Below are 27,260 nucleotides of genomic sequence, written 5' to 3'. Positions count from 1 at the left end.
AAAAGTCAATTGTGATGATAAATGCGCAGCTATATGATGATATTGTGAACCATTGATTGTACACTTTGGATGATTACAAGACATGCGAATTTTAATATATATCAATAATTTTTTTTTAATTCCCATAGAAATACTCCCTCCAAAACAACTGTATGTAAATAAGCTTACCCATGATTAAAACTGAAGTAAAACTTCAAAAATAGGAGCAAGACAAAGATCTTTTAAATCACTGCTAGCTGAACAGCTACTGCTACTGGTCATGGTAGTTGGTGGCTGTGCAAAGTTCCATGGGTTAAAGAAAGAATTACCCTGAATACCAAAAGCATGTTATTATGTTCATCTGTATTCCCATTACTGAACTGCCCATACCTGGAGACCCTTGAGGAGGTACAAATTGAGTAAGCCACCGATTTGGTTCTTGTTGCAATAACTGGTTGATGCTAACTTTGGGTTTCTGAGGGCCAAAGAGATTATTAAGGGCAGACATATCTGTGGCTCTTTGTTGGAGCTGCTTTGCATCAGCAGGAGAAGCACTCCAAAAATTGAAGTTTGGCACAATGGAAGGTGTCCCCAGGGTCATCTTGGTCACTCCAGGTGTACTTGGACTACTGAAGAAGTTCTGGTTTATATTAACTGGCATGTTGAATCCTGATGTCTGACAGCCCATACTGGTATTTAAGCCATGCATCAAATTTCTCTTTGTGTTATCAGTCGGTGTAGTAAACACCATGCAAGGACCATGGAAAGAACAAAAGTGAAGGTACCTGAAGCAGAAGTGTTAGGAGTTCTAACAGAAAAGCTAGTCAATGACATATTATCCATCAGTATCTCTGTCAAGTCCTTTGTCTGTTTGGCTGGAGCAGCAGTTGTGTGCACTTGGCTGCTGGCTTTTCAACTTCTGTGCCTGCTCTTGTTCTTTTGCTAATTTTTGTTTTTCTTCAAATGTAAGTGATTCTCTTTTATGTTTATTCTGTAATCCACACTCTTTTTTATGTGATTCACCACCACTCAGAAGGTCTGCTCCAATATTGTTAACGATCTTGTCGATCTGATTCCCAATATTTGTAACTTTTGACTCTTCAGAAGTCTGTTGGTTTGCTAAAGCTGCTGGAGTGCAATGTATCAGAAATGGAATGGCTTTTTAAAAGGGAATTTATTAAGTTACAAGTTTACAGTTTTAAGATTATAAAAATGTCCAAACTAAGGCATCCAGAGAAAGATACCTTGACTCAAGAAAGGCCGATGGGTCTGGAACACCTCTGTCAGCTGGAAAGGCGCGTAGCTGGCATCTGCTGGTCCTTTGGCTTCTCATTTCAAACAGCTTCCCCAGGGGCGTCTTCTTTCTGAATCACCAAACATCTCTATCTTTGTCAGCTCTGAAGCTTTTTCTAAAATGATTCCCTCTTAAAGGGTCCAGTAAGTTACCTACCTTAAATGGGCGGAGACATATCTCCATGGAAACCACCTAATCAAAAGGTCCCACTCACAAATGGATGGGTCACATCTCCAAGGAAACAACTTAATAAAAAGATCCCATCCTACAATATTGAATGAGGATTAAAGAGCGTGGCTTTTCTGGGGTACACAACAGTTTCAAACCAGCACAAGAAGTATTTGACTACCTAAGTCCAAAGATTTCTGCGGTTCTTGCATTATATGAAATTTGCTCCAGTTTGGTCTTACATTTAGCTGCCAGTCTATTCAGCCTCTTTTTTATGACAGAGATGAAATAATTAAACTGATTGAGATTAAGAGTGTTTTCAATACTCCGGGGAATCAAATGAGGCAATATTTGTCCAGCCATTTGTTCTTTGGTGGTTCCTAACTTCTTATGAGTAAAAGTACATTTGTAAATACCTAAAATTCCCATGAGGACTGTGGGCTCCTTGGATGTAATTTGTTGTAAGAAGGATAGAATATCTTCAAGTACAAACCACGTATCTAAGTATTCCAAAATCTTTCCTTACTCACAAATGAGTTTACACCAACAGCAAGGGAAGAGGTTTGTAGACACACAGTTTTAAATCTTAGTATCAAAGAATGTTTCATTGATTGGTGGTCTATAAGATTTCCAAAATTTGGAATGATGTTCAAATAGAGTTCTTTTTTTTTAATTTATTTTTTTTTATTAATTAACGGAAAAAAGAAAAAAAAGAAATTAACCCAACATTTAGAAATCATACCATTCTACATATGCAATCAGTAATTCTTAACATCATCACATAGATGCATGATCATCGTTTCTTAGTGCATTTGCATCGGTTTAGAAGAACTAGCAACACAACAGAAAAAGATATAGAATGTTAATATAGAGAAAAAAAATAAAAGTGATAATAATAGTAAAAACAACAACAACAAAAAACAACCAGACAGACAAAAACAAACAAAAAACAAAACAACAACAACAAAAAAAAAAAACCTATAGCTCAGATGCAGCTTCATTCAGTGTTTTAACATGATTACTTTACAATTAGGTATTATTGTGTTGTCCATTTTCAAATAGAGTTCTTGTATCTGAATGGAAGGAGCTTCTAGCGCTCTGTAAACCACTGGAAGGACACTGTTGTGTATCTCCTCAGGAGGGGTTTTGGTTAGCAGCAAAATCTGGATTGGCTTCTGCTGTTTAAAGACAGTCCCAACTTCTTTTGATTATTCTGCATTGATTTGAATATTCTCCTTTGGTATATTCTTCAGCAATCAGTAGAACATTGGGCAACAACAGAAGGTACCATGTCAGAGTTTACAAACTCTGATGTCAAACAAGGCGAAGTTCTCCGCACAGTGACACACTCGGGCAGTTTTGGTAGAACTTTCAGCAGACCTTTGAAAAACTGCGGTTGCTGAAGATTATCTCTTTGAAACAAGGTATCAAAATACTGCAGTGTTACTATACCAACGTCATCAAAGAAGGGAATCTTTGTCATTTGGTCTGTATCTGGTCTTACGGTTAGAGTTACATTTAACAGTAGTTTTACATGTTCCCAGACTTCCTCAGGTATATTTGTAAGTGAACTTGATCCTAAATGACTCAGTTGATCCAACTGCCAACTAAAACTCTTGTAAATATCTTGCTTGTTGACTTCAAACATAGGTTTCCCTGTATTAAATATAGCATACATAACAGTTCCTAAAGAGTCCGTGTCACTGGCTGTTTTGAAACTCACAGAAAGTATGCATTCAGGAGCCATATACTCAGGATTTGGAAGACACAATCACAGTAAATTTGGTCCCATTCTTTATGAGGAAATTTAGGCTCTTGTTCAGAAGGATTGGTAGATGATACACAAAAATCAAAGTCCATTATTTTCCAGGCTCCACTTCTATTCAAAACTATATTTTCAGGAGAATATTTGCATGAGCCATTTTCTCACTGTTATTCAAAAATGGCAATCCTTCAGAAGCCTGAAGCAAACTATATTTGGTTTCTACATCATAAAGTTTATAATCTCTAATGTCTGGAGATATGGGGAAAGGTAGGTTTTCTCAGTCATCAAGAACATTTGCTTAACTGGCAAAACTGGTTCTGTACAAAATGCCAAGCAATTCCTGGATTCTTCTAAAGAATGCCGGACAGTAAGAAATCAAGTTAACTGTTAGACTTCTCATTTAGACAAACTATGATTTGATCCCTTTCAAATTTTTTATATTTGTCAATCAACTTTATATATATATATATATGTATGCTATACGGCAGGGTCACATTTTATTTTTCTATGTGAGTATCCTGTTACTGCAGCACTATTTGTTGAATCTTTGTTTATTTGTTTGTTGGTTTGTTGGTTTTTGTTTTGGGGGAAGAGCATTGGCTGGGAATCACACCCAGGTCTCCTGCATGGCAGGCGAGAACTCTACCACTGAACTACCCTTGCATGCCCAACCAGCTTTTTATTAAAGACAAAAATGGGCACGTCCTGCTTTATTGAATTTTTTGTGCCATTAAAAATCTTCCAGGCTAGCCCGTTGCACTACTGGCAATGTGTTGACCAACACCAAATTCTCTGGTGATAGGATTTCCCATTATAGCACTTAAGGACAAGAGCTGTTACTTTCGTAGCCATCCTCTTCAACTTATTAAGCATGGACTCTACGGCTGCCATATGAGTAGTTATAGTGACCTCCTTACCTCTCCTCCAGGGAAGGGCAGTTCTGGGGCTTGCTTCCCCAACCGCCTCCCCCCTCCCCCCGCCCTGCCTTTAGTTCTTTATCCATGTTTTCTTTTAGCTCTTTGAACAGATTTAGGGCCATTTAAAAAATTTATTTTAATGCAATTTTATTGATATATTATATATTCACATACCATGTAATCAACCAAAGTGTAACAATCAATGATTCGCAGTATCATCGTATAGCTGAGCATTCATCACATTCTACTTGTTTCTTCTTTTTTTAAAAAAATAACCTATATACGAAAAAAACCCAAAAAATTTCAAAGCACACTACAACAATTAGTTGTAGAACAGATTTCAGAGTTTGGTACGGGTTACAATTCCACAATTTTAGGTTTGTACTGCTAGGACAGATGGGTTGTAGAACACATGTCCAGCCTACTTGTTTCCCTACACAACCTCCAGCTGTTTGGATGCCAGGGAAGTGGTTCACCCTCTAGTGAGAAATAGGTGCAAACAGCAAAGCTGAAGCAGGCAGAGAAATCGCAGAAGAGGTAGGGTGAATTTGGGTGCTAATGCTGAGTACTGTCCGGGAATCCTTCAGGGCCTATAAATACCATCAGCTTGACCTTTACGGTAGCTGACGGCATCCAAGGTGGTGCTTTATCCCTCTGTGACCCAGAGGATTCTCCACGTGTTAGAGCAACTGAGGTCAGGCAAGAATAATGGACTCCAGGATGGTGACGTTGCCATTTGTATTCTTTTAAGAAGGATGGAGAGTCATTAACTTTCAAGATTCAGAGGGAAAAGAACAACCGGGTCATTATTCAGTCTGAAGCCAGCTCGTGTTTGAAAAGGCGTGGCATATAGTGCTGACTAAGGATTCCCAATAGGTTCCACACATTTCACCCATGCGTAGAAAAAGAAATGCATTGCCATTTCTCTCTTGATTTTCAGCACGTGGGATTGTTTGAAGTAATCAACACCCTCTCAAGCCTCTTACCTTCCTGTTACCACAGCCATCTCCTCTCTTCTTGCTCTCTGGTCTCTGATCTTCCATCCACAGGTTTTACACTAGAGGAGACCTGCACAGAGAAGGAGATTATCCCAGCAGAGGGAACAGGGCTAGAATAGGGAAAGTGGGGGGGTGGCACATACACAGACATCAAGACTTGGAGCGGTGTATTGAACTTACAACCCTGTGATCAGCCTTATCCAGAGTAGGGCCCAAGTAAGTCCAGCCTGCATTTTCTGCTGCCTCCACTGAGTGCTGCTCAGTGGAGGTGGAGACACTGCCCCAGAACTCCTGTGCCATGAAGGCCACTTCCTTATTGTATGGAGTATTGTCAACCTGCCCTCAGAGGTCCGGCCATATGCCCAGACCTGCTCCAGTACCCAACCCAGGTCCTCTCCTCTGTCCCCTTCCCTGTATCACTAGATCCAAACAGAAATCCATACTGCTTCCCAAGAAAGAAATGCCAGAGCCCTGATTGGTATTTTATTCCAATGTTTTGGGCCTTTTTGTTCCTAGGATGCTCTATTTTGCAGCTAGTATAAAATCACTATCCTCTGGAGTGGTTAGAGAATGTGGAGAACAGACACTTTTTCTGTGTGTTCCCTAGTAGGGATTTGAAAGGTTGTTAGGTTTGCCTTTGAATTTTTGTCAGCACAATTAAGTAAAAAAAAAGTTGCTAATGATATTATTTATATAATTATTTGTAGGTAGTGATAGTATATCCAGTCTCCGATACTATTCAAGTTCCTATATTAACTGCTGATACAGCATTATTCCGATAAGGATAAAAAAAGGCATGCAATATTTCCCTTGTTTGAGAGGTGAATGTAGTATAAGTCAAAGGTCGTCATTTATTATTTGGGCCTGGGGAGACCAGAGACCCTACAACCTCACTAGAATAAAATCGTTGACAGCAAGAGTTGTATCTTATTCACTTCTGAAATTTTCGGTGCCTAGCATAGGGCCAGTCCACTAAAAGTTAGTAAAGAAAGGTGGGGAGAGAGGATAAGCTGGTGTGGTGTCTCGGCATTGGAAGGGACACCAGGATCCCTGCAGAGAAATCGCCCCTTTAGCATCTCTGCCAACTAGTGAACCCACCTTGTTTGAAAGCATCAGTTGCCCAGCAGCTCATTCCTTTCGAAGGCTGCCGGTGGGGTCAGCTCCAATTAGTAGAAAAGTGTCCCTTCCATTGGAGCAGAATCTGCTTCCCCTTAACTTCCACCCATTAGTCTTAAGTCTGTTCTTTTGAATTACTCTGGATAAATGTAATGTTCCTCCTAAGATGACAGCCCTACAGAAATGTGAAGGTAGGTCTCATTCCTTACTTCCTTCTGCCAAATCTAGAAACTACTTCAGAAAAGTTGTGGGAAACTTGGTGGATGTCAGAGTCATATAGATTATTAAAAGAAGCCAGACACGTTGGCTCTCATCTTGGAGGGATGAATTAGGATAGTCCTTTTCCGGTCCTGCCTCGGGGCGAGTCTACTCCTGGGTCAGCAGAGTAGGGTGTGTCCTCAGAGCCTCTGTGCTGGCTCTGTACCCTCTGTCTAGCCCAGATCAGTCCATCAATACCCACCTCCAAGCTCCTCTGTGTTGGAGGAATATGCATGTTCTAATCATCTGCTGGCACCTCAAGGCAGGATCTCCTAGTGGTCAAGAGTACAGACTCAGTCACCTGGATTTAAATTTTGGCCCTGTCAGTTATTCAAACCCTCTCATGTCTTAGTTTCCTCATTGTAAAACGGGATTAATGCTCCCTACCTCATAGGAGCTTAAATTAGTTCGTATAAAGCACTTAGCATAGAGCCTTGCATGTGGTAAACCCTTTATCAATGTTAGCTATTAAAATTGTAGCTCTTCTTGCTCGTGCTGTAGAAAGAATTTTGAATAAAATTCTGCCTTAGTCTTGGCCAGTATTCCACGTGTAATTATTGGTTTCTGGTCTGTCATTCACCAGACTGTGATTGTCCCTAGAGGAAGGTCATTTCTCATTTGTTTTTGTTGCCATAGTGTCTGGCATGTATCAGGCACTGGAGGAATGTTTGTTTAATGAATGAAAAGCCCTAGGTTTGCATTTGGACTTAGCCATTAAGCAGCTGTGAGACTTTGAACAAGTCATTTAACTTCTTGGCTACTGAATGTTTTCCTCTGTAAGGTGGGAATAATAGTACATACCACTATGGGTTTTGTAAAGATTAAGAGATATGGTATGTGTGAAGGTCTTTGGCAGAGAGTTAAAAAAATAAATAAATAAAGGCTGCCTCAGTCAAGGATAGTAGAGTTAAAGCTCCATGGGGCTGGTATCAAGTCTTGTGACTAATTCCCCTCCATGACATCCGCAGTACCTTTCCTGTGGTGTTTCTAAGGATTTGATTGGTTGGATGGATGAATGAGTGGTCGGCTGGAGAGATGGACTAAATTGAATGACTTAGCATATGCATTGCATGGTCTAATCTTTCATGTAAGTGAACTGTGTTCCCCCTAAACCACTGTGAGTGGCTGAGTCCGGGTGGTGCCGACGGGCCCACTGGGCAGCTGCTGGGGCTGCCTGTTCCGTTGCAGAACCCTCCGCCCAGCTTTCCAGCAGGTGGCAGGGCATTACCTGAGTGCCACCGCTAGCACCTTCCTCCTCTCTCCAGCAGGTGGCAGGGCAGCCTGTGTGGCCGAGCCAGTGCTGCCCTCTGGAAGGGAGCCCCCTCTTCCAGAGCCCAGGCAAGAAGGAAAACCTAGCCAGGCTGGGTTTCCACCTAGCCTTCCCTGGTCCTCTTGTCTGGGGCCTGCAGGTGGTTTTAGGCGTCTGTTGCTCCCCTTCCCACGTAGGGCCAGCTGGTGGCTCTGCTTTCCTCCGGGAGCAGTAGACCTGGAGCCCTCGGTGGGCTTGCTGTCTGAGCCCTGCGTGGCATCCCGAGAAGGTCCCACCTCGCTGGCTCAGCAGAGTGGTGTCCAGGATAGAGCCCGCTGGGGCAGGCCCGGGGACCGTGGCCGGGGTCTCCCGGTGTGGGTGGCTGACTTGGGGCTGGCCCCACCCGTGCTTCCCGGTCTTTCTCTCTCCTTCCACGTGTCCTTAGAGGGTAGTGCTGCTGCTTTCTGACCCACAGGTCCTTCCCTCACAAAACCGGCATAAAGGCAAGCCCAGTCACAGGGCTTGTTTGCAGAGTCTCACAACAGACTCCTTGGGGCCTCTTCTCCGGAGACGTTGTTCACCTCCTGGGCTGCTTCTCAGCTACGCTGTCTTGGGGTCCCTCACAGGCTCTCTCTGCTCCAGGCCCAGGCCTCAGGAGTCCCTTTCATGTTGTGTTCTGAGTCCGCAGAGATTCTAACAGCTTCTGGCTTCCAGCTTCTGGCTTCCACATCCTCCTTTCTATGTCCCTCTCAGATAGTCTGATACACTTGGTGGTTCTGGGCCCAGCCTTCGTGGCGCGGTGGGGCAGTGACTGTCAGGGCGGGGACAGCCTGCTGGGAGGCTGCCAGTGCCCACCAGGGAGGCAGGAGCCACTTCTCTCAGAGGCCCTAGGGGTCAGTACAGCCTCCTCCTCCTTGGAATAAAGCACCGGAAGAGACACGAGTGACCCTGCAGTGCTGGTCTCATTTTATCGATAAGAAGACTGAGACCCAGGGTGAAGGAATTACCAAAGTTACACAAGGGTTGACGACAGAGTTCTGATTAGCCCTCAAGCCCTCTAACCCTCCGATGAGGGCTTGCTTCTGAAGAGCCTTAAGTTACCACCTCGCCTCGTGAGCATTTCCGCTTCCCTTCCCGCCCGGCCACCACGACTGCTTCAGAGCCCCCCTCATGCAAGGCGGCAGCATCTCCATCAGCTTTTACGGTCCGGCCGGATGGGAGGGTGCACCTGGCCCCTGTCGCTCGATGGCCTGTTCAGGCTGCAGGATCTGGAAGGAGGGAAGGGGGGTTGCCCCTCAGCGGGGATGCTCTTTCGGCAGGGGGTGGAGGTGGGACTCGCGGTGTGGGTGTCCTGAGAGCACATGAGTGGGTTTCTCTGCCTCTGCCCGGGAGGAGTGCTTCTTAGGGATCTACTTTTTGTCCAGCGCTGAGCAGAATCTAAGTGGTCAGTGGTAAGGGTCCCTGGACTCTAGGACCCAGTATAGCTTTTGTAATTCCCATGACTCTTGGCCCCAGTATCCCTCCCTCTCCAGGCCCTCCCACCGACCCTACCCCACGGGCTGGGCCGTACAGCATAGTTCCCCCATGGCTGGCGTCTCGGGCCGCCTGCCATCAGCCGGGAGTTACCTCTGGGAGCAAGCCGCAGGGTCTGCTGACCTGGGGCCACTGAGGAGGAGCCCTGCCCAGTCCCTGTCTCCTCCCAGGCCTCTCTCTGAGCAGATCCCAGGCTCTCCCACCCATCCATTAAAGATGGAGGGAGGGTCGCGGGCCTCTGCCTGAGTGGGTGTGCTTGAAGCTTCCTTCTCTAAGTAATTAGGGAGTTCTCTAAATCGCAAGCCTCAACTCTTTTACCTTTCTGCTTACAACCCTTCGGGGTTTCTCCACACAGTCTTCCTGACCCCCACGTCCTCCCGCTTGCCTTTTCAAACCCCTTTGCACGCCGTCAGTGGCTACACTGCACTTCCCTTCTCTCCTTGTTTAAGCCGTGCCCTCGCTCACCTCCGGACTCCTGCATAAACTCATCCCTTTTTGTGAAATTCTCTCTGCCTCTCCTCCTCCTCCTCCTCCTTTTTCATACCACTCATTAGAGCTCATCTTCTATGTCCTTCCTCTGGGCAACCTTCCCAGTACCCAGAGACTGGGCGGGGGGGTGGGGGCCCCTATTCTCACCCTTGTGATGGCACGTGTGGGACTGAGGTGCACTTATTTGTTTTCTGATCTACATTCCTTACCAGAGTGGTAGTGCCTTGAGAGAAGCAGCCTGCTTTGTTTTGTTTCCTGGAGGCATCCCTCCCTGCAGTCCCCGTCAAGTAATAGGTGCTCAGGACAGATTTGTGGGGTGTGGCATGAGCACATGGGTAAATGGGAGAGCATTTTCCTTGGAGAACTTCTTCCTAGTTCTAATCTGGATTCTCTGTATCTTTAGATACTTCCCTCCTATGTTTCTGGGGCAACGGAGCCCAGTATGCAGAGGTCCTATGGACACAGTCCGTTCATTCATTCCACAAGTATGAGCCCTAACATCATGGATCTTATATCCTAGAGGAAGAAATAAAGAATAAGTTAACAAATATGAAAGCAAAATAATTACAGATTGCGATAAAACCTACAAAGAGAAGAAATGGGCTTATCTAGGGTGATATGACAGAGAATAGTAGGAGCGTCCTTGCCCCAAAACTCTGTCCCATGTGGCTGGCAGTCCAGTTCCCCTGCCTGGAGCCCCCACACGCACACCTCGTGGGTTTCCCTCGGCCCCACATTCTGACCTTGACACGAGTTGAACCAGTGACCCCTCCTGAGAGCTTTTCCTTTTAGCACTGACCGTGGCTGGGGTGAGGGCTCTACCAGGGTAGAGAAAAGGATGTGTCTGGACTGAAAGCATAGTTTCTTGCTATGCTGCGGCTGTAGAGGCCTTGAGAAAGCCAGGATTCATCAGCAGAACTGGCAGAGTCCTTCCGTCCAGGGCCTTGTTGGGTGAAACACTCAGTCCCTGATAATATTTCGGGGCATCAACAGGCATAGGACCAATGTGGAGTGGATGGAAGCTATAGCCTCCTGCTGGGCCTGGAGCTGCTGCCATCACCATCCGGGGAGCTTGTCACTCTGTTCTGCAGCCTCGCCTGGGGCTGGGGATCGCAGGGCTGCTAGCTCTGTTGGCAGCTGTGCTGGTATGGGCTGCTTCCTTCTCTGTGTAGCTGTCTGCCTGCTTGGAAAACCTGTGGCTTTGGTTTGGGTAGAATTCATGTTGAAGGAGTTGGGGTGTCCCTCTGGGGTGCTCTCCCCTAACCTGACTGGAATATATTGAGCTGTTTGGCTTCTCCCGTCTCCCCGATACCTAGTACTCTTCTGAACCACTCTTGGAAGCTCTTGGAGGTCTGAGAAGCAGCAGGTGTCAAGCATGGCCAGGACGAGGGGAGATGGCCATGGTGGAGCCAGGCGGGGAGGCTGGAGGGCCAGCCTGACCTTGTGGGGTTAACAGAATGGTGACAAGGTTCCTGGCCTGGGGCAGTGCTGACGTGTCTCCTGCCACCAACAATCCTAGTGCCCTTGTATCAAGGCACCTTTGTTTCCCCTTCACCTGAGAGAGTGGATGCCAGCCCCAGGTTAGAGGCATATGCTGGCCGGAGGCCAGAAACTTCACTCTCTCCCGGGGAGACACAGTGGCGTCTCCTGACAGTCAGACATAAACCATCCCTCCTGGCATCAGCTTGGCCTCTATTGGCTCAGGGCTGGACAGGGTGTGCTTTGGAGCACGGACCTTGGGGAGAGTCGGAAGGGCCCTGCCCGCACCCTGGACTGGCACTGGAAATGAAGCCCTGGGTCTCCCGGGACCCAGCCAATTTGTTAACTTCAGAGAGTGGATAGGATGGGGAGCTAAAATGTAAGGGTCCCCTGAGATTTGGGGACCCCCGGAATTCAGGGGTTCTTGCTTCAGCCTCCTTCATTCCTAGGGTCTGTCCACAGATGCTGGAGCCTAGAGACCTGATACACAGTCCCCGAGTGCGCGTGTGACAGTGCTTGTGCCCTATGATAAAGGGCATGTTTGTGGCAGTGTTTGAAAGCATGTGATTGTGAGTGCATGTGGTCATGGCATCGTGCCTCTTAACCTCAGGGGTTTTGCGTCCTTTAAGACTCTGGGTGCCTCTGTGAATCAGACCAGGATGGGATGTGTGTTTATGACGGTCTGTGATTCTGGTGTGTGTGTGTGTGTGTGTGTGTGTGTGTGTGAATTTCTGTGTGTCTTGGAAGGACTAACCACGCATTCCCTCTGGAGCTACTTCTCTGGGCCAAGTAGAGTCTACATGGTAGACTCCTGAGAGACGAGGGTGTATATCGGAGGGTCAGGTGGGGAACTGGAATGTGTCACCATTTTCTAGTGCCTGTCCTTGATCTGCTTTTCTTCCTCTCCTTCCTTGTTCGCTCACCCCATGCCCTTGGCCTGGAGGTACCTGGAGGAAGAGAAGACCCTAAAAGGGCTCTGTGATCGATAGTCCTGCCATATTTGGGGGCCAGGCGTGGCTGGGCTTGTCCAAGTGTCATAGAAGTGAGAAACTGGGCGGCATAGAGAGAGATGGTACAGTTCCTGGAACAGAGCGCCCTTTTTTTTTTTTTTCTTTTCCTTGTTCTTTTTTTCCTGGCTTGGAAATAATAGGTCTTCAATCTGATATTAGGAGAAAAGGAAACAACCAGTAAAGGAACCAGTTTGAACAAAGACAAGTAAGTTGCTGGACCAAGTGTCCTTCTTACCTAGAGGTGGTTCTGCGCGCCGAAGGGGGCGGGCTCGGCGGAGAGCAGAGGGGACATGGCACTTTCCTCCTCTGCCAGGCCTAGGGTGGAGAGCAGCAGAACAAGTAAGAGGGTGGGCGCAGGAGTCGAGTAAAACAGGGTCCAAGTCTGCCTCTTTTGTTTGCTAGCCACACTTTACCTCTCCGAGTCTTAACATCCTCCCTTGTAACCTACCCATTGGTTGTGAGAACTAATTGAGAAAGTGCATGACAAGTGTTTGGCACAGTACCAGGCACATGGGGGGCATACATGATACCCATATGGGTGGGGCTCGGTTCTTTCCCTATATCATCAGCATAGGGGTAAGCGGCAGAAAGAATTTCGGGAAGATAGGTCTCAGTTGTCTACAGAAGTAACCCTCTTAATTAACAGAGATGCCAATTTAGTTAAGATGGGGATGTGTTTTCCCACAGGGGATGATGCCTCTACTTTATAAAGTGTGGTGTGTGTGTGTATGTATGTGTGTGTGTGTGTGCCCACCTGTTGGGGGGCTCTGAAGATGAAAGGGCCCTAAGCTAGATATGAAGGGAAGAGGCCATGTTTTAAAAGTCAGACTATAATCTAAGAACTCCTCCAGATCACCCTGGGCAAGGTTAGACATTTATCAAGTCAGGTTGTTAAGTGAATTTAGGGATGTTGAGAGATTGTTACGAGATCTATCATGGAGGTCAAAGTCATGTGCTTGTTGAGAAATTATTTGTTCACCCATCATTCATTCATTCATTCGATGGTTTCGGAGTACCTAGTACCCACACATCAATCACAGGAGGCTTGAGCCTATAGAGAAAGAAACTGTAGAGATTGAACCTGCAGAAGAGAAAGCTGAGGGGGAGCCCAAAAATGATCTTCAGGTCTGGAGAGAGTTTTTGTATGGAGAAAAGCAACCAGCCAGTCTCCATATTGCCTATGAATCAAAGGAAGTTTTATGTTTAAACTGTAGCCGGAGGGATTCAGGCCAGACCTGAATTCCACAAATATTGGACACTAGTTGTAAAATAAAAGCTTCTGAACATGGTTAAGTCTAAGCAGAAGCCCTGTCCCTTGGGATCTGGCTGGCCCGGGGCAAGAGGTGGAATAAGTGACCTCTGGAGCTCCGTCCACACCCAGGCATCTAGAATTCTCCACTGACCTGGTTGCTGGTTTACTCTAAGACTTTGGTCAGATGACTAAGTGCTGATGAGCCTCAGTTTCCCTCTCTGTTACATTAGGATGAGAGTGTGTCTTTTCAGTTCCTTACTCCCTTTCAGGGCTTAGGAAGGACAAAGGAGCCACCTCTGTAAGGCTGCTTCAATTTCTGAAGAAGAAACCCTATCTTTTAAGTCCAGGGAGTTCTTGTGAAGACAGTCTGAGCTGACTGCCCCGGCTACACCTGCGACCCCACCCTGATTCCCCATGTGCTTCCTTCAGTGCCCAAGATTCCCAAAGCACAATCGGAGGGTGCTCCCCATATCCGCCCCTAGTCTCGTGTGCCCTGGAGGAGCTGATTCTCCTGAAGATGCTAAGCTACTTCCCTCCTCTTCTTGCTTGTGCTATTATCCCTGCCAACAATGGTGTCTCCACTCTTCTCCCGGTGCATCCCCTTCCGCCCTGACCATTTCAGGCCATCCTGATTTCTGGCCAGCCCTTCTCCCATTGGAGGTTCCGTTTTCTCCCCCAACCCATCATCAATACCTTGCCTGAAGTATAGCTTTCCTCTTTCTTTCTTTGCTTTAGGTACTCCAATTCTGGCTCTCGTTGCCTGCTACATGATCTGGCTTAGGAACTTAGCAGCATTGATGAAAAGAAGACTAGTTGACGGCTGGACAGAAGGATGGGGGGAGCTTGAGGGAGGGTGGGGAAGAGGAAAGGATGCCGGGGGAACAGGGCTAGTTCTTGGGTCAGAGACAGAAAGATTGAAAGAACCTCAAAGGTGATCCTCACTGCTACCACCTCCGCCTTCTGGCTATCCATTCCTCCAGTGACCTGCCGCTCTTTGTGTTGATCAGGAAAACAAGAGCCTTGGTGGAAAGGAGACACTTTGGGAGGCTAAAGGACATTTTCTTGGGGTGCTTGGGTCCAAGTCACTCTAGGATCTTGGCTGGATGAGTCTGCATGTCCCCGGGCCAATGCTGAGATCAGGACAGGGGCTATTGCAGAGGCTTCTGGGAACTGGACTGAGCAAGAGCTCTTTTTTAGGAAGCTGGGAGAAGGCTCTTTGGCTTCTGCAGCACCCCTTCCACTCTTCCAGAGGGGAGCAGGGGGCCGACCACAATCTAGAAACTCAAGTGGTGATACAAAACAGGAATGACCCCGCAGGGCTTTCTGGAGTGAGACTTATTTATGAACGCCTCCCTCCTTGGCCAGCCTCCCATTGGAAGCTCCCCAGTGGGTGGAAATGACCTGCAGCATTTGACCAGATGTGGAGGTCACAGAGGGGAGTCTGGCCCCATGTGGATTGGCCCCTTCTGGATTGCTGTCCCTGGGCTGGTGCAAGAGGGACAGTTTGGCCTTGGGGGATATTTTGTTCTTCTGGCAGCAATAACCATGGCTTCCACATGTTCCTAAACGTGGCTTGAAGGTCTACTGGAGAGACGTGTCACACACAGGGCTGGAGCCCGAGCCCTGCCAGGAGGGGAGGACAGAGGACAGGCATGGGGTTGAAGGATGAAGGAATTATCAGGGGAACAGGGGGTAGGGGCTCAACCCAGGGAGAAGAAGCCCTGCAGAAACCTAGGTCATGGTAGGTGCACTCGTGTGAGGTGGTAAGGCAGGTAAGACCAGCTGGGGCTCCCCCTTTTCCCTTGACCCCAAACCCACTCAGCCCCCAACCCTCCCTGACCAAGGCCTGGCACTGCAAACAGTCTGAGTCAGAGCTGGGCAGCAGCTTATGAGCTTGTTAGTTCTGCCATTGGCTGTGACAGCAGCATCTCACCCTCTGCTAGTGGCTTTCTCCAGAGCCTCTCAAAGAACTCAATAGAACAGCAGAGGGTTCACTTATCCCCATTTTACCAATGGAGAAACCAAGGTCTTGGTGAGCCTGGAAACTTTTTTTAGGTTCATGGAAGAGCTGGCAGGAGGCTGATAACAGGCAGGTCTCTGGCTGTTGCTCTTGTTGGCCTCCCCCTCCTGCGTCCCCTGACAATGCTGACATGGCCAAAAGGCTGCAGAGATCAACTCTCCCTCCCCTGGACTGGTGTCAGGAGGGTCTGTCCAACTCAGGCAGTAGATTCTTGGTTCTTAGGTATCCTCTTGTTTACTCTTTTTTATCCTAAAAATTGCCAACATTGAGAAAAAAAACAGCAGTACTAGCTACAAGTTGCATAGCATTTATTGTGAAGTAGATGCTGTTTTGAGTATTTTGTGTATATATATTAATCCATTTAGTCCTCACAGTAGCCCTAAGATTAGGGTGCTAGGATGAGCTCCACTTGCAGATGTGGATACTGAGCCCCAGAGAAGATAAGTGATTTTCCCAAGATGGTAGTAAGTGATAGAGTCAGAGCTCAAACCCTGGAAGTCTAGTGCCAGAGTTTTAACCATAATATTATATGACTGTTCTGGAGCACATCTAGGGCATATCCTTGTGGCAAGGCAGAGCTCCAGCCGCAGCCCTAAGGAGAAGAAAGCCCCATCCCCTCTTTCTTTGGGGAAAGTTAACCTGAGAACTTAGGGCCCAGGAACCTTGGCCTGAACCTTTGTTGTGGGGATGCTGTGGGAGGGAGTGTTTGTTTGTTTGTTTTAATTGACAAAACAACATACAAACACAGACATACTTAACATATGAACATTCCATACATGGTGTACAGTGAGTGGCTCACAGTATCATCACATAGTTGTATATCCACCACCATGATCATTTCTTAGAACACATGCATCACCCTAGGAAAAGAAATAAAAAGAAAACACTCACACATACCATACCCCTCCCTCTCATTGTCCACTGGTATTGGGGAAGGGATTCTTGATTTGACATCATTTCTGATTAATGAGAGCTTGGGATCCAGGGAATGGAATGCAGCGTCGCCACCCCCTACTCACTTTTTCTTCGATTTCAGCTGTCCAGGAGCTTGGGATAGAGGAAGAGGGACCAAACAGCGATGTCCCTCAGCTAGCTGGGGCAGTGGCCAATGTAGTGAATGTGTTTTTGTATGGGGGCCTGCAGCCCTCACCTTGTAAGATAGGAGAGAAGTCTTTCCTTCTGTCCCCATCTCCATACTCTCTTTTCTACAATGCCCACCTATTCTCAGGCCCAGACGGCTACTTGTCCTGGCTTCCCCGAGAGGCCCAGAGACCCTGCCCCGGTCTGCCCTGCAGTGCTTCTGGGGTAACAGCCCTGGTACAAGCTGGGCTGGGGGATTCTGGCTCCAACGTGGCTTACCTTGGGGCCTGGGACAAGTCCCTTTCGCCACCAAGGGGCCCTCCCTTTCTTACCTGTGAATGGAGGATGTTAATTCAGTGCTAGGTCTCCCCTAGCACTTGGATCCTGTGCTTGGCTCCTTGGTTCCTGGATGCCTAGAAGGGAGAATTTCCCGAAAGATGCCTGGGTGCGTCCTATACGTGAGCGGTGGGGCCAAGGGTGGCAGGAAATAGTGGGAAATGGGGCGAGGCAAGGCCGCTGACATTTCTTTGACATGCTTCTATTTCAGTCTTTTGTAACTTACTGAAAAATTCATGATTTGGAATTTTTCTTTCTTTTTTTTTTGGTTATTTTTTCCATATTTGTTCATGGCCTGGGGGCAATGGTTTTTGGAAAGATAGAGGAAAAACCCCTTCGGCTGTTTATGCGCATTGCAAACACCCACAAAAAAATATCCTTTTTCCATTTAGAAGTAACAACAACATGGTTATGTTTTCCTTTTCAGCTCAAACTTGGCTAGTAATTAATCCTTAACAAAGGGGACTGTACAGTGTGTGCTCTGTAAAGTTTGGAAAAGAGGAGTTTCAAATTCAGAAAATCATTGATGCTTGCAAAAGCTCTGCGTTCTTTTCCTGCTTTGCTAGCACTAGGCCTTAAACGGCAGCCCCTTCCTATCAAATCCAAGGTAGGTCCCCAAGTCCCAGACTTGTAGCTCATGTGGGAGTGTTTTCAGAGCAAGGGAGCTGGAGGGGCAGGGAGGACTTCTCGGAGGAGGTGATGGACAGATGGGGACACTGTGACTGAACATGCTGGCTGGTTCTTTTCTTACTTCAAGTGGTCTTCACCTATTTCACAGACCCAGAGACTGAGGCTGGGCAAAGCCACTGCTTTGTAGGGTGAAGCAGGCCAGTTTTCGAAGGCTTACATTTGAGGTCCCTGTCCCAGAAAACTTCCAGGAGGCCACACACAAACGAGCCAGGATTCCAGTGCTGTCACTGGTTCTGGCATAGCTGGGTGAGATTTCAGAAGAGCTGTCCCCTGAAGATGAAGTGCCCAATAGGAAGTGGGGGCCTGTCCCTTGGGTGCGCAAGGGAACCCTCCCCCGATCTGGGCCACAGCCTCTGGGCTACGTTCTTCAGAGATGAGTGTTTGGGGTCTCTCTTCTGTCGTCTGCCTGCTCCCTCCAATCCTTCTTGGCTTCCTCTTTCAAATACTTTTTTTTTTTTTAATCCTGCTTCCTCCAGGAGAAATGCTGGGGCCAATCTGGAAGAAAACCCATCATCTTTCAATTGCAACTCCTCACTCTCATCCCTGCAAATCAATACCTGCGGCTCTTGACGATGAGAGCCTTAGTCCCAGGAAAGGGCTCTCTGCCTTCTGATTATCAAGGCAGACATTGGACCTGGGTGATCTGGGGGGTGGGATGGGGTAAGAAGAGGGTGGCGGTGTGAAGAGAACACTGGAAGCCTGATACCTGAGATCTAGGTCTCTTAGATCCATTGCCTGCTCCTTGGTGCCTTTGGCAGACCTCTTCCCCTCTCATGGTTACGTGGGTGAGGCTGCATCCTCTCCTTTCAGGGCCAGGGATTGGATTTGGTCTCTTGTACATACATATATACACACACACACCAGAGTTTTGACGAGGGGATGGTCATCGGCGAGTTCCCATGGCCACCGAACAAGAGGATAAATGGACTGGCTTGGACCAAGGTCAGACACACGAAACTGCTTGGCCAACCATGGGAGTCCTGCAGCCTGGGAATATGTAACCAACGGAGGGGTGCGGGAAGGGCATGGACAGGATGACCTTGAGAAGGCCGAGCCAGCCGGGCCTTTCCTGAACGTTCCTACCAGCCAATGCAGGATGTTATTTTCTCACATCTGGTCCCACATCTGGAACCAACCAGATGCTCATTTTAAAGTGATGATGAGGCCGGCCCTGATTGCCTCAGGGAGAAGGCCATTTGGTGACACTGCCTTCTGGACTCTGACATCTCCAGATGGTAGCCCTGTTTTCAGCTTTGCTTCTCTGGGTACATCCACTGTACCATGAAGCTGCAATGGGGGTAAGGGCAACTGCCTGAAGTGAGGCCTTGCCACAGACCCTCTGTCAGGCTCTGAAACCTGCAGGACATTTAAATTTCTTACTGGGCAGCTGTTTGCCTCCCTGCCTTGCCTCCCCGAACTTCCACATCTTGTCTGTTGAGATTTCAGCACTTGCTACCCAGCTGCTTCATTTAGTGTTTCCATCTGACGGCCACATGGGCATTGTTCCCAGCCACAGAGGGGTGCAGGCTTTTTCTCCCTACCAAAGCATCTGCTTCCTCCTTTGGTAAGAGCTCATCTTTGCACGCCTTTCCCTGCATTACCAGGTGGCATGATTTAGGGCTTTCGAGTGGCTTGTCCTCAGACCACATAGCTGATACTGACCCAGATATCCCCCTCTCCTGAATGCAGAAACTCCTGTTACAATTTCATGGCCCCTCTGGCTTTGCCACATTTTTCCTCCTCCCTCAATTCTTAAGGCATTCACGGAGCTCCTGCTCACAGTGCAGTCAGTGGGTGCCCTCAAGGAGCATCTAGGAGACATCTGCTTGTTTGCAGTCTACCTCATTGCAAACAGGGATGGGAGAAGGCACTAGGCTATAATCTCCTTAAATCATGTCTTACAGACATGAAATAGTTCACATCATTCAAGACCCTCCCTGTTAAGGGCCGACGTGAGGCTCACACCCCTTCCCCGAGTGCCCACTGCCCACAGGACTGGCCCCCAGTGCTCCAGCCCAGCTCATGTAGCTTTTCTGCAGCTTGCTCCTGCCATATCTCTCTAGCTTCAGCTTTCACCATTCTTCCCTCATCATCACTGGGGGACCCCACAGAGCTAGTTGCAGTTTCCAAATCCATCACCCTCACTTTCCCCTCTTGACCTCCTCCTGTTTTCAACACCTCTCCCTCCCTCCACTCTGCTAACTCCTATCCAGTTTTCAAGTCCCCATCTATTCATCACCTCCTCTGGGAAGCCCTCCCTGCCCCTCAGTGTTGTCCTTACTTCTGTGCTCCCATTGTACTTGGTACCTGTGTACTCTAAACCTGCCCTGTCACACTCTCTTGTAACTGCCTTTTATTTGCTTGACTCTCTTGGGTTTATAAGTTCTTCAAGGGCAGGACACTGTCTTGCTCCCCGTTTCCTTCCCACTCCCTAGCATGTGCCTAGCATGGTGTAGTGGGCCTTACAAAAATTGTTTGAATACAGTGATTGAGCCGGTACATTTGACAAGGAGGTCGGTGACGATCTTGGGCAGGCAGGTCAGGGAGATGTCACTCCGGAGAGAAGACAGAACTGGGGCTCAGACTGGAAGGGAAGTAAATGTAACCATAATAACAACACAAATGCCTAATGTTCATTCTGTGACGGGCTCTATTCCACGGCTTTCTAATTTTATCCTTACAAAACCCCTATGAGGTAGACATTATTACTCTCTCAATTTTACAGATTAGTGGAATGCAAAAGAGAAAAAAAGATTTTCAGATTATGAAAACAGGGCAAACAATGATCCTGAGAGACCTGGCATCATCCGTGCGGGGACCTCAGGGAGAAGAGCTTGGGGGGAGGACTGAGTTTAGAGGAGCACACGAACAAGAATTGATGAGATCCAGTGGAGCTAAATTACAGACATCTTTAAAATTAGGCTCAGGAGTTTGTCTTTAGGCATTGGGGAGCCATTGCTATTTCCTTAGCAGGAGATTGGTGGGTGGGATCTGGCAATGGGGTGATGGGTGATTTAGGAAGAGCCCAAATGGCCAGAAGGAAGGTGTTGGCATAACTTCATCCTCCCCGTTCCTCCAGCCGCTTAAATTCTTCTCCTTTCACCACTGCCCAAAGTAGGATGCTGACATGGGTGGCTTTGGGACCCCAGGGCTGGAAGTCCGCTGTAGGCCCCCTGGGGCCCCAGCCTGCTTCTCTCTGGCTTGGCCAAGGCTGGCTGCTCAGGGTTGTGACCATGACCCGAGCTGGGCTGGATTTCTCCTACATGGTTACTTTTGCTAATGAGAAGCAGTTGTGCTTGCCACGAACTCGCAGGAGACAGAAGGAAAGCACCACCAGCTTAGCCTCCTGCTGGCTTCTCCTGTGGTCTCCTACTCTCGCCTGTTTGGGTCTCATTCGCCATCAGCTTCTGACTCCCCCACCCACTGCCTGCTCCAGTCCTTCCTTATGTACAGTCTACCTGCCCTCCATGTTGGCCCTTCTTTCTGGGTTTCTTTGAGTTTCCTGTGCAGAGAAGCTGCTGGGGTTGGGTGTGGAATTCTCTGAGTAGCTGTAAACCTTTCTTGGGACTACCTTTCTCAGCTTCTTCCTCCTCTATACATGTTTTTACTCCTTTCTCCTTATTGTCAGCTGAAGAGCTTGGACTGCGTGGGCTGTGAGTCCTGGTTCTCGTGACTTTTCTCTTTCATTCTTCCTGTTTTTCCTTCTCCACCCTGCCCTTCACCTCAGTTTTCCAGGGGCCTGAGCTCTCTTTCACTGAACAGGAGCTGGCCAAATCTCTCTTATCTTTTGAGACCCCGTAACTTCCAGAGAGCCTTCACTGACCACCTCACCTTGTCATTGTTCCAGAAAAAGCTGGCTGGGCTCTAGCCCAATGCCCCCAGCTAGAAAGGCAGCCTGGCCTGATAGCCTTGCCTCCCATCTCTGTGGCTTGTCTGGCTGGTTCTCTCAGGATGGGAGGGGGCGGGTGGAGGTGGAAGGGGGACAGTTGAGAGGGAGGCGTAAACACTTTAGTGCTCTCTCTGCTGGAAGCATCCAGAATTCCTGATTTCTTGAAGGCAGAGGAAAGAGGCCCAGAGTTGTTCCCTGTCTTACTTCCAGCTCTTCCCAGACTCAGACACCCCCTATCCCCATCTCCATTAACCCTTAAACCTCAGTCACAAAGGCTCTGTCCATGTGTCCATGACTTTGAGCTTTCAGTAGCTCTCTCTGCAGGGTAGAGACACACCTCCTGCCTCATCCCCCCCCCAACACACACACACACAAGCACGTGGGCTGCCAAGAGGTCCCAGGTTAAGTGCTAGCCCAGACTCCCTCCCCAGCTTGCCCCCTACCCCAGAAAAAATGTGTCAGAGGCCCACAAACAACTCTCAGGGCCTTGGTCTTCTCTCTTTATTGAGACTATTTTTTATGGCCGTGCTGTTGATGGCGCACATATTCCAGAGTAATTTGTCCAGGATTAGGCCGCCCAGTGAGGTTACGACTCCCTCCTGTGCAGCCCCCACCCAGGAGGCGTGCCCTGCATCTGGCCGGTACACATCTGGCTCAGACTCACAGCTGGCCAGATGTTGCATCCCTCTGAACCCAGGCCCGCAGCCTCCTCTGCTAAGGGCTGAGGCTACACACACCGCCCCACCCCCCCGCCCGCCTGCTCCATTTAAGCAATGAAGTACTGAGGTCATCCGCTCTCCAGGGGAGAAGAGAAGGGAGTTTGGCCTTGGTGAGATTATTACTCCTCCTCCACCGGGGCTGCTGGGACACATCAGTGGAGGTATGTAAATATCAGGTTCCCTGCTTCCAGCCCAGACAGGCTAATAGGAAGGACCCGCTTGAAACCAGGTTCAAAATCTGCAGCCCACCCCCACCTCACCAGGACCAGCTGCTCTTAGCATGTTACTTGTCTACTTGTTCTGGGCACGCTGGGATCCTCGGCCACACTTTCTCTTCAATCTCATGTTGAGATTCCTCTTTTCACCCTTCTACTGCCTGCTTTCCTTCTTCCCACCCTTCTCTCCCTTTCCTCTTTCCCTTTTCCCCACCTTTTATAGTCCACAGTTTGTGCACCTTAAGGACAAAAGGCGCAGAGGATGGGCCCTGGACCCTCAAATTAACTGAGAGATGATCCGCCAGATTCGTGTGCCCATTGGTGTTGGCAGAGGTTGGGCAGGGAGGGCAAGGGAGGGAAAGGAAAGCAGCATTTATTGGGTGCCAGCTATGTGTCAGGCACTGAGTTAAGTACTTTAGACATCTTCTCTGGTTCATCCTTGCCACCAGTCCACAAGGTAGGTATTACTATCTTTGTTTTCCACATGAGAAAAGTGTGGCTCAGAGAGGTTAAATCTCTTGTCTAATGTCACACAGCTAGGAAGAGGCAGAGCCAGAATTCCAGGCCTGGTCTGACAACAAACTATATGCCCTTATGCCATCCTGTCTCCCTGGCAGCTTAGCTGGTAAATGCCTTTACCCTTCTACAGATAAATGGCCCTTCTTGGCCATTGTATTCCCTGGACCTTCTGGGACTGAGACCCTAACTGAGGCAGCAAGCTTTGGCCTTCCTGCCAGGCTAGGCAGGCTTGTGGGGAAGCCAGGGGGAGGGCGTACAGCAAGGAGCTGCTGGGCTGAAGTTGCTGTGTTGTCACCCGTTAGGTTTTCAGCATGGTTGGTCAAGGGCCTGGGGACTGAAGTCACAGAAACCCAAGTAGGAGTTGAGGAAGCTGGATAGTATAGGATGAAAGGTGGGTACATGGGCCAAGGAAGCACCCATGGGAAACTTGGGAGCTTTCCATGGCTGCGGGGTCAAATCAACCTCATTGGGTGGAAGGAACCCAAGCTGCTCTTGTTGTCTTATCATCCCATCAGCCCCTCCACAAGGATCCCAGAAGAGAGAACATTCCAGGAGCCCTCCTGAGCCCCTTTTCCTGCCGCACAATGCCATACCCCAGAGGTACAGCAGGGGTTGGGCAGTCACCCTTTAGCCTGGCCATGACTGATATGCTCCCCATGGCAGCTTCAACATCTGGCTGGATTTGGTGAGGAGGAACAATGGATGACCCCAGCCCTGCCCCCGTCGTCCCACAATCCCAATACAAAGTCACAGGCATACACAGACACACAGACATCAGACACACATACATGCAAACTTCTTCCCCATCCACAAACGTGACTACTGTTCTGAACCTCTGTGCCTCAAACAAAACTGTCACTTTAGAGAGAAACCTGAAGCACAAGTGATTGGTCCCAGGTCACATAGCCAGCACATTTGTGCTGTGTGCTTCTTAGTCTGCATCCAGAGCTTAGACCACTGTAGGGAGTCAGTGTGAGTCTTGGGAGTCATATAAACCTCAACATGAACCTCAACAGTCCTACCTCTTCCCTGCAGTGTGGCTGAACATCTTGAAGCCTTGGTTTGCTTTTCGGTGAACTTGCAGCTTTGCAGTGAGGATTAGAGACAACATGGCAGGGGCTTGATAAACGGCAGCAGTGGTCAGGGTATTGATGAGGCTAGTAGCCAGGATGTGGCCCAAGACGGGGGGTAGGGATGGTGGCAGTGATAATTGAAGTGATGGCAACCATTATTTGTGAAGTGCTACTCTGTGTTTGGGACAAGAGTGGTCCATTCAGGTAAAGTCTCTCGGGGAGTCTGGAGTTGATTCTTTCCCATCACTAGAGATGCCAGTAGATGGGAGCCCTGAGGTTGGATGCAACCAGATTTCAGGTGCAATGAGATCATAAAGACCTGGTTTAATTCTGGAGTGTTAAGAGTGTTTGTCCCAGAAAAGGAGGCAGCTGTGATTGCAGGTATCTGCAGGAAGAAGGGTCAGTTAGGGATGTCCAAGATAACCCTCCTACTCTGGTGCCCCAGGAAAGAGAAGGTCCCAAAACAACTTTGGCACCAGCACCCTCCTAGAGAAGTGGAAATGGGAGGATGCTCTCAGGCTTCAGTGAAAGGAGAGATGTTAGCTCTCTCAGCATCGTGGAATCTTCTACTTTGAAAGAAGCCAAATATTCTGCAGACCTATCGTACCTGTAGGTGTGAGGGACATATAGGATCCTCCATCCCTGGGTTTCAGTTCCCAAGAGATAGGCAGCTCTCCCCCGGCATGGGTCAGGAGAGTTTTACCAGGTGGGGAGGGGCCAGCTTTGACCATCTGTGTCCCTGGCATGGGGAGTTTGACCTTTTGGGGGACATTAAAAGTGTTGAAATAGAGCTTGGCTCAAAGGCAGCTCTACCCCAGGGAGCCTGAAATTCCTTTCCTACTTAAGATCCTTTGAAATAATACTTTAAATCAGATTTTCCCTAGGAAGAGTCTGGGATACCACTCTCAACAATTTTCATGTCTTTGTCATGGACATGTCAGTCCCAGCAGCTCTTTGCTATTTAGACAGGAGGGAGCCATGCAAAGGATATAGCAATTCCAGCTGTCCTTTAGGGGACTTCACCCACTGTCCAGCCTCCTTTGCTGGCTTTGGGAGTGCCTGTTGCCTCCTTTTTCTTACACACTAAAATTGAGGTAGTCAGGGCTTGTGTAAGGAAGCTAGCAAATATGAACATCCAGCCATGGCTAGATATAAAGCAGGACCTTATTTAGACACAATAACCTATGTGTAAACTTGTAGGCTTCAGGAATGCTCCTTGCACCGGGTAGCAGCCACACTGGGGTCATTCTTTAGATGTTCTGAAGTAAAATGTAAATTCCCTCATTAAAAGACATAGAAAAGAAAGACTGGCCAGACATAGACTGAAATGTTCATAATGATTACATCTCTCTAGGGTCTTATTTGCATTTACCTGTGAATTAATTTTGAAATAAGAAAAGAAAATTCAAATTACTCTTAAAGGAAACTCATATCAAGACATCACTCATTTGTGCTTAGGTAAAAATTAGTTCTGGGTCTTTTTCTAAGAGCAGAATTTGTTAAAGGGAAGGAGCTCATCTTTGACTCCTTAAACCTAATATAGCATTATACCTGGTATGTCGCAGGACCATTAAATGTTTGTGGATTTCACTGATTGATTTTAAGGGTGGGTGGAAAGGTAGAAATAATAGAAATATGGCAGTAGCCTCTTGGATATCCTTTGATCTTCAGAGTAAAGAGCTTCTTTTTTCTTAAAGGGAGAGGGGAAAGAGGAGACCATTTCTGTGATGGTCAAATTCATCCTATCACTTTTGCCCCACATTGAAATGCCTACATTATGGATCATTGGGGAACCCCATTGATAGGGATTTTAGTGATTTAGTCTTGGGAGCCTCAGGATCACCTTGATGGTTAACAGGAGATGGCTGTTCTTTGTTTCTGCACTGGCTTGTGCTGAGGGAAACTTGACCCTAAACGAATCCCCCATATCCAACCTGAAATCAAGTCCTGTAAGAATTCCACGTGGTAGACGTCTCTCAAATTCTACCCGTTCTCTTTATTCTCACCGTCACTCCTTTATCTCGTCTGGAATTTCTGCAACCAGCCACTATAACCCCAGTCTTACTTCTATTCTCTACACTCAAGCTAGAGTAATTATTTTAATGTGCAAATATGATCTTATCATTATATGGATGAAAACCATTCAGTAGCTTCTCCATAGCACTCAGCAGAGTCCAGACTTTTTGGTATGGCTTACACAGGCTTGGCAGACTATGAGCTGTGGGCCAAATCTGACCAGCTGTCTGTTTTAATATGGTCCAGTGAGCTATGTGTTTACATTTTGGGGATGGGGGCAACTTTATTGAGATGTAATTTATATTTTATACAATTCGCCAATTTTAACTGTGTGATTCAGTGGTTTTAGTCCATTTACAGAGTTATGCAATCATCACTACAATCAATTTTATAACATTTTCATCACCCCCTGAAGAAACCTTGAACTCTTGAGCCCCTCATCCCTAGCCCTAGGCAAACACTAGCCAACTTTCTGACTCTATAGCTTTGCCTATTATGGGCATTTAAAATAAATGTAATCATATAATATGTGGTATTTTGTGACTGGCTTATTTCATATAGCATAGTGTTTTTGAGATTTATTTTGTAGTGTGTATCATCAGTACCTCATTCCTTTTTATTACCAAATAATATTTTATTGTACAGATATACCACATTTTATTTATCCATCTACCAGTTGATAGACATTTGGGTTATTTCTACTTGCGGCCATTATGAATAATGCTGCAATGAATATTCATGTACAAGGTTTTGTGTGGACATGTGTTTTCATTTGTCTTGAGTATATACCTAAGAGTAGGATTGCTGAGTCATATGCTAACTTTATATTTAACCTTTTGAGAAATTGCTGTTTTCCCATTTTACACTCCCATCAGCAGTGTATGAGAATTCTAATTTCTCCACATCTTCACCAACAATTGTCATTATCTGTCTTTATGATTTATAGCTGTAGTAGTGGGTGAGAAGTGGTGTCTCATTGTGTTTTTGATTTTGCATTTCCCTGAAGACTAATGAGTTGAGCATTTTTTCACGTGGTTACTGACCATTTGTATATCTTCTTTAGAGAAATGCCTATTCATATCCTTTGTCTATTTTTAATTGGGTCATTTATCATTTTATTATTAGGTTGTAAGTTTCTTTATTCTATATACACATCTTATCAGATACATAATTTGCAAAAGTTTTCTCCCATTCTG

At 47.4% G+C, this 27,260-nt stretch overlaps 1 protein-coding gene and 1 pseudogene across 6 annotated transcripts in view; one reads left to right on the top strand and one right to left on the bottom strand.

Moving 5' to 3' along the window:
• Positions 1-27,260, top strand: part of NRG2 (neuregulin 2) — a 240,092-nt gene that overhangs the window by 109,138 nt on the left and 103,694 nt on the right. The window lies entirely within an intron of this gene.
• On the bottom strand, positions 175-4,082 carry LOC143664709 (SCY1-like protein 2 pseudogene; annotated as a pseudogene).

The sequence above is a fragment of the Tamandua tetradactyla genome, chromosome 20 (genome assembly GCF_023851605.1).
Source record: "Tamandua tetradactyla isolate mTamTet1 chromosome 20, mTamTet1.pri, whole genome shotgun sequence".
Classification (NCBI taxonomy): Eukaryota; Metazoa; Chordata; class Mammalia; order Pilosa; family Myrmecophagidae; genus Tamandua; species Tamandua tetradactyla.
The sequence above is the reverse complement of the archived record's forward strand: the minus strand, read 5'-3'. Positions and strand labels throughout refer to the sequence as shown.